This window comes from Adiantum capillus-veneris, chromosome 24, assembly GCF_014529385.1.
Source record: "Adiantum capillus-veneris isolate H3 chromosome 24, ASM1452938v2, whole genome shotgun sequence".
In the NCBI taxonomy this organism is placed as follows: Eukaryota; Viridiplantae; Streptophyta; class Polypodiopsida; order Polypodiales; family Pteridaceae; genus Adiantum; species Adiantum capillus-veneris.
Window position 1 is genome coordinate 143237529 of NC_140954.1, and position 8212 is coordinate 143245740.

The 8212-nt window shown below is 42.7% G+C and overlaps 1 pseudogene across 1 annotated transcript; it reads left to right on the forward strand.

Annotated features, from left to right (window-relative positions):
• Positions 1-3179: 3179 nt before the first annotated feature.
• LOC147427280 (putative LRR receptor-like serine/threonine-protein kinase At1g67720) lies at positions 3180-5680 on the forward strand (annotated as a pseudogene). Its single transcript, XR_015186149.1, has 7 exons — positions 3180-3317; positions 3513-3827; positions 3898-4343; positions 4900-5019; positions 5120-5191; positions 5389-5461; positions 5606-5680. The product of XR_015186149.1 is annotated as a putative LRR receptor-like serine/threonine-protein kinase At1g67720 (transcript).
• Positions 5681-8212: the final 2532 nt, after the last annotated feature.

Consider the following 8212-nt stretch of genomic DNA (forward strand, 5'->3'; position numbering starts at 1 on the left):
GTTTACCATAAACACAATCTTCACAGAACTCTAAGTCCACCTCTTTCAAACCTGGTAGAAGCTTCTTTGTTTGAAGAATTTGCATTCCTTTGGCACTCATATGCCCAAGCCGAAAGTGCCACACCGCACTGTCGACTTCTGTAGCTATTGCACAAGTTGAAGATTGCGTACTAACAGTACACAAGTAAAGTGTACCGACCTTTTCTCCCTTGGCAACCACCAAAGATCCCTTTGAGATCTTCCACCGTTTGCTTCCGAATGCAATGTTGTGACCTTCATCGTCCAATTGTCCTATAGAGATCAATTTTTTGCGAAGAGAAGGAACATGCCTAACATCTTTAAGCTTCCATTCATTTTCGTTAGCAGTTTTGACACAAACTGTACCTTTGCCGACAATTTCACAAGCTTCATCATCTCCCAAGCATACATACCCTAAATTACCTTTGGTGTAATCTTGGAAATGTTGCTTGTGTGGTGTTGCTGGAATGAAGCCCCAGAATCTACTATCCAGGAATTAGACGCATTGTCTAATGAGAGAATTAGAGCATTTTGCTCCACTTTACCTGCCACATTGGCCTCTGATGTTGGCTTGTTGTCTTGAGACTCGACTCCTTCTTCTTCTTGGACCAGCTATCCTTCTTGATGTGGCCCTTCTTGCCGCAATTCCAACATTCAAGAACTAACTTTGTGCGTGACTTGCTCCGCTTTGAGTGATCACGACCCTTTTGGTTTTTAAACCTCTCCTTAGGCCTTCCTCTTGTTTTTACTGACAATGCAACACTTGATGATTCTGTTGTGCTTCTCCTTTGCATTTCCTCGCTTAGGAGAACACTCACAACATCATCAAACTTAAGAGTATTTGTGCCGGAGATAGAATTACTTACAACCATCACAAGGCTATCCCAACTATCCAGTAGAGATGATAGTATAAGGAGAGCTTGCACTTCGTCATCAAAATTGATTTTCATCGATCGAAGCTGACTTATGTTTGTGTTAAAGTCATTTAGGTGTTCTGCAGCTGAACCATTCTCTGCCATCTTTAGATTGAACAAGCGCTTCATGAGAAATACCTTATTGGATCTTGATGGTTTCTCGTAGAAGTCGTCAAGTGACTTCATCAAGTCCTCCGTGGTCTTCATCTCCGAAATGTTGAAGGCCACTGTTGACGCCAAGCTTAACCGGATTGTTCCCAGTGCCTTTCGATCAAGGACAATCCATGCTTCATCTACCATCATTGCGGGCTTCTTTGCAAGGCCGCCTAGTGGAAAATAGAGGTCCTTCTGATAGTGATAATCTTCAATCTGCATCTTTCAATGTTGGTAGTTTTTGCCGTTGAACTTCTCGATCTTGAGCTTCCCTTCCTCAGCCATAACTCCCATTCAATTCAAGGAATCCTTTCCTTAAGATAATTTAGCTACGAGCAAACCTTGCTCTGATACCAGTTGTTAGGAAATATGACGTAGCTAAGTAGATAATTGAGTAGATTACTTAATGGGTGGAGAGAGATAATTTTCACACACAAGAGATTATAGAGTAGAGAGAGAGAGACAGAGTACACACGATATACGTGGTTCACCCAATGTGGGCTACATCCACGGGAAAGCAGCCACTTAATGGCTTTAGTACTTCAAACAAGAAGTAGGTTACAAAGGGATTATACCCTTAATAGAGCTCCCGCCTTGCTTCACTCTCACCACCTCACACCCACCTTGTTGCATCAACTTCACATTATGAAATGTGTGTAGAAATGGCCTCCTTTTATAGGCCAAAAGGCTGCCCTCTCTCATGAGAGGCAGTCATGTGTAGCCGCCCTTGTGTAGATAAGTCCAAATCGGACCCTCCAATCCGCCCATGTGTGGCCGCGCTTGGGAAGACAAGTCCGCTTTTGAATTCGGCCACCGGCCATTGAATTCCGACCACCAGCCAATCGACCGATCGTTTTCCGACCACTTTTCGACCGTCGGTCGACCATAATATTCGACGAAAAGGAATATTCCGAAACTGGGCGTTAAAATTTTTGGTTTCCGGCGAGTGATTTTTCTTCACGCACAATGGCTTCTCCTCATAATGGGGGCCTTACAAATGTGCGTTTTTACCACAGAAAATTACAAGGGGTAAATCAAGCTCCATACTTAACACTCTCTACTCTACTTTATAATCTCTTGTGTGTTATCTCTCTCCATTAAATAATCTACTCAATTATCTACTTAGCTACGTCATATTTCCTAACAAAGACATCAAGCATCTCATTCACAAGTTCTGCTTCAATGGCTTCAAAAGAAATGACCTAATTAATACTATCACTAAAGCTATTTCACAAAATAACTGGCTTGGTTTAAGATTTAATCGCACTACTCTCATTTCTTTAATTAGACAGTATGTCCATACACAATGATTAGCTTGTATGGCTATCTCATCTAGTGGGAAACTTTGACATTTATCATACTCCAGTGCTGCATTGTGATAGTCAGAGTGTTATTGCATTAGCAAAGAACCTCGTATTTCACTCCAAGCCATGGATTGATGTATGTCAAGGTAATGCAGTTGTTGATTCATTTAATGCAAGTTATTGCCAAAGCAAAGAACTTGTAGAATGAGGATGCAAAAGAATTGAAAGAATGAGAAAAATGACCCAAGAACATTGTTATCTACGGGATTGTTGAAGAAGAGTTGGAAACACCTCTATCTCTTGTAAGAGAGCAAAGAACTCGTCGTTGAGGAGACCGGCCTATTGTAAGCACTTGACAAAAGTTAAAATTGGCCATTTTGAAACCATATGCATCCAAGGTGATGGACATTATTGAGAAGATGTCCAAGAGGTAGGTACCTACCATTTTGAAAAAAATCAAACTCCTATAATAATCGTATCAAACCTTAGAAGACAAGAATCATTTGCCACCTTAGAGAGAAGAATGGTCTAATTGCTGAAAAGTTAACCGCTTTCTAATACAATAGTTTTGAGTTCTTTCTCTAAAATTTTCCTTAGAAAATTCATAATGTAATAGACCTTAGGCTTATATATTAGTATCTACTAATTATTGAGGTATCCGTTGAAAGAAGTCAAAATGCCTGCTCTCAAAAGCGGTCTGCCATGTCGCAAGTTGCAGAGCGCCCCCCCCCCCCCCCCCCCCCCCCCCCCCCCCCCTTCCCCCCCCTTCTTCTCAGACAAGAAGAGACAAGAAGAGAACCCAAGGCTCTGCAGAACGTCACATAGCAGGGCGCAGCCTGCATGGAGTCATCATCCTGCCGTCCTCTCTTTACCTGCATTGCTCTGCAGGCCATACTTCTCTGGTCCCTTGTACGATCGCAACAACCTGGTAATCTCTGCTGCGAGTACAGCCTAACAAAACCACCATTTCTTCGGCTTGGTTCATTTTTGCATGCATTTCTGATGCCCCCCGCTTGTGTGTAGATCATCCACAAGCCTGCTACACTCCAGATTTCTTTTAGCTGCATAGCTTACAAGAATGTGACATTGGATTTGAGCTCCGCTTGCCTTTTGGTTGATGCAGGCTTTCTGAGTATCGACTGCGGTTCTGATTCGGCATCAATCTACACCGATGGCAATGGGATAGAGTGGGTTTCTGATTCAAATCTGATGAATGAGGGGACACCGAGACAAGTAACGGGGGGGTCCGACCCTTTGTTGGCTAACATGCGCTTGTTTGATGGCAATCAAAGCAAATACTCCTACAGCTTGACCAACAGTCTTGTGGAAGCAGGAGCCTTCTTCCTCGTTCGAGTTGGAATTTCACCAATGGCATCGCCAACTGTCTTGGGCATAATGATTCTGGGGTACCGGCGGACTCAGATGTCTCCTTTACCAGGTCTGCTCTTAAGCTTAGTACATTATAATAAATCAGGAAGCAACTAAACAGGGAATTTTTTTGAATCTAGGTACAACTTTGATGCATTGGATCGGCTATGGATCTCCAATAAGGCATCGGCCATAGACAAGGTGAATACGACGACCTTGGCAATTGATGTGAGCCAAAGGGATGAGCTGCCCAGCAGGATTTTGCAAACCACGCACATGGGTAGTCCGTATCTCACGAGGTGGTACTCAAACTTGGAACCCAATTCTGTGTATCTTGCCGAATTCTACTTTGCAGAGATTGAGCCAGCAGTGAGCGTACGTTCATGGCAAATGAGGAACTAAAGAACACTGAAGGAGACATAGATGTGTTTGCAAGCGTGGGAGCAAATACCGCTTATGGCTATCCCGTGGTTTTTACTCCCACTGCTACTTCTGTTTACCCACCTTTCCTTGCGGCTGCTGAAGTCTTCGAAATAAAAACAATGACAAATCTCACCTCTGCCAGTACTGGTCAGTCAATCAATTAGCCTTCTAATATCACCCTACTTTCTATTTTGTGTGGAATGGGTTGTACAACAATGAGGTGTGTGCGCAAGAGTTTCTCTTTCATCGGACATGACTGACGTTCCAGTCCATTCTAATAGCATCATGCATGCTTTAGTGAAATTATCTTAAGCGCTACAATTATCTTAAGGTGTTTATGACGCTCTTATATCGTCCATGAAATCGCTATGATAATTGTTGGTTTCATGAAGGCACTACATTTCTTCACTGCTGTTATTCAAGATACACTGGATTCTACAACTTTAGTATTTTCCCAAATAGGAAGTCGTAGACAAGACAAACAATCAATCAATCTATGGTGCATGGTCATGTGCAAATGCCATTTGGCAGCATTGTAAGGTAAACTTTTTTTTTTTGCTTAATAACGTAAACAAGGTCCATTCTCACAATGATACAAACATGAAAATACATGTTTGAAAATCATATACGTCAAAGTGACGTGAACACGTTTTGTTATTAATTTGAGATGGTACGTCCGAGCAAGGAGCTTTATTGCAAATTTTTTTGTGAGCAATGAGTGCAATTGAGGACATAAAAGCTAGTCTCGGCCTAACTAGCTCCACTGACGATCCATGCCTTCCAGTTGGTTATGGATACCCTTGGTTGAATTGTTCAGGGGATTCTGGAATCACAACATTGTAAGGGTACATGAGAGTCCTTTTGGTTTGAAATTCGCAATGGTGAGGCTGTAACTTACTTAAATTACACCATACATATCTTTTGGTTTGTGTCTTCAAGAATGTTATCAAAGTATGGTACGGGTGGTGAAATTCCTGCAGCTATCAACTCACTTCCCACACTCACTGAAATGTGCGTATTCTAACACATACTTTTTTATTCTTGTTTTTGAAGAGTAATTAAGAGGGCTTGGAATGTGAATTATATTATACTACTAAATGAAAACACCCGATTTTCTTTTGCAAACTTTTCTGTACTGTCCATATCTGCAGTTCTTCATGGTAATAACATCAATAGTCTTTGTTGTACTGTATATCTTTGTCTTGCAGATATCTCGACGGGAATAATTTACAAGGAGAAATTCCCGATCTGAGTTCTCTACTTTTCCTTGAAACTCTGTATGTTGGCTACTTTCTTGTGGAGAATTGGGTACTTGAAATAGAGTTTAGGATTGCTCTAGACTCTTGGAAAGTTGCGTTGAACGTTAGTTTATAGTCGTTTTTGAAAGTTTGTGACTCTTACTATCTTCTTTTCCAAGCTTGCAAGGATCTCAGCAACAATAGACTCACTGGTGCTATTCTTGATTCCTTGGAATCACTAAAGAATCTAAAAGTCTTGTAAGTTTCAAAACTAAGCAAGTTTTCAACTCTCTTATTTTTGAACCTTAAGGCTTCTCAATGTCCAAAAAAACAGAACTCTCTCTCTCTCTCTCTCTCTCTCTCTCTCTCTCTCTCTCTCTCTCTCTCTCCTGCCCCCCCCCCCCCAAACACACACACACACACACACACACATGATGTCATTATACGGGCCTTGGGAGCTACAACGGTTGTGGCTGAAGAACTTTCCACAATAGTATCTTACATATGTGGCTTCTAGTCATTGTTGTGCTAGGTTTGCCCTTGAGTCGTCTCAACAGGAAAGATTTCAGATATTGGGACATTTGTTGGTCATCAAAGTGAGGAGGGTTACTCTCCTACTCACCCCCAATAGTGTTTGTTGGGATGGGTCCGGCTCTTGGAACGGGACGCCATTCTGAAATGGGTTGTAACCGGAATGGTGGTCCGGAATGGGGGAGAACGGGGTCGAATAGCAAATGGGCCTTTTTGGGGGTGGATTTGGGGCTGATGTGGGGGCAAATCTTGGCCGTTTGAGGGCAGATTCGGAGGCAGTTTTGGGGTCATTTGGCAACAGATTTGGGGCTAAGCTATTCAAGTGTTTCTTAATGGTGGTCGGAAAAGGGAGGAGGGGGGGACTTGGGTGGAACGGGGTCCGGAACGGCGGAATAGACAATGGGGCTGTCTAGGGGCATATTCGAGTGCAAATTTGGGGTTGTTTGAGGGTAGGTTTGGGGGCAGATTTGTAGGGATTTTTGGGGTTGTAAGCTATTCAAGCGTTTCTTTAGTTGACCAATCCTGCCCTCCCCCCCCCCCCCCCCCCCCCTCCCACCCCTTCCCCCCAATCCCGTCCGGTCCAGATCCTCCCGTTCCCGTTCCGCATAACTTTGACTGGATCTCCACGGAATCCAAAGGCTATTGAATTGGTTTGTCTTGGCACACCTTAGGTTGATCTTGAGTTGCCTCCGACTATCGATCCTCTTGCTCTATTTATTTGTCTAGCTTCATTGGATCCTCGAGCTCTGTTTGTTGTCTCTCTTCATTGGAACATACTCTCGATTCTGATATGGTAACCTCTCCTCATGAGGTATGTCTAGGGATTGTTTTGCCTCATCCAACCTCTCTCTCACTACCTATCTTTAAACAAGGATAGGTTGTGCTTGGCCTTGTCTACATGCCTATCTCTGCCTTTGTCTTTGTGTCTGATCAACATGGTGTTGTTGTTGCACACTCTATTGTTGACTTTGACTTCTCTAATCTCTATCAAGTTGCCTCACAAGGTCTTGCTATTGTGCAGATATGTGTTGGGGTGGCCGTGGTTGTGAGAGTTGTCCCTCCCTACGACCAGTCTATCTGTGTTGTCGCCTTTTAGAATATCTTGACAAAATGTCCCATCTCATGACATCTAAGGCACTGGTTCGGTTAGCCCGTAACCACGATCCTCTTCAAGTGCAACACTCCTTTCCACTCAACGTGATGGAATCTAAAAACTATGTGGAAGGGGTAGTAGCCACCTTTATAAATGGCATAGATGTCTTGGTCTTTATCCTAAGCACCTAAATGGTATGCCAAAAATACCCATTTGCCTCAATATGTTTAGCAACCAAAACAAGCAGGTAGCTAGAAAACCAATTTTATAGGAAACTTTGGGTCCTAGCATATGGTCTTGTAGGGAGCTAAAGTAATATCCTCACACAAAAGATGTAGAAAAAAAAGCAAGAGGAGTCCGACCGATGGTCCTAGAGGCTAGCTCTCGTGAAAAGAAAAATAGGAATGAAAGTATCTCTGTCCAACAGGATGATGTCCTCTAAAGTGGCTAGACTTCACTTCAGCCACTTTCAGATCTTGACCCTAAAGTAGGTACATCCGACTAGACGGTAGATGACACCGTTGTGAGAGAAAATATCAATACGACTGTCTATCTTGTAGACGAGATTTTTGAAATGTCAAGAGAGAGACAACAAGCACAACACTCCACAACAATGTCTTCCTATAGACATGGAGGCTTTTCGTGCTTTTCTCACTCTTGAGTAGAAGTGTGTATAGATTCTTTGGTTTTCTTGTAGCGGGTGGCTTTGGGCCATGTTTCTTACATGAGGGAACCCCCTTACACCGATGTTTTTGGGATCAGGAGAGGTGGTGGTTTGGCTATGTTTTCATCCCCAAGAATCCTCTTGTACTTGTGTTTCCGTCCCATAGAGAGGAGTGAGTTGCGTGTTTCTCAAGAGGTGTCACCAAATTTCATTTTTGGTTTACTTAAATACATTTTCTCTCTCTAGAATTTTCCATTCTAGTGAGATAGAAAAATAGTAGAAGGGCTAATTAGGTATAATGGGCAAAGGAATGTGTTCGTGAACTAGGAAATTCAATAATTTGAATGCATTTTTCAAAAGTGGCATCCAAATTTGATAAAGATTCATCCGGGATTTTATGGGATGAAAATGGGTCCTATTTGAGCAGCTAGCTGCCATTGGTTAGCCTACGCGACTGTGTTGAAGCATTTCGCATGCAACTTGTGTGTGGGAGACCATCATGGGCT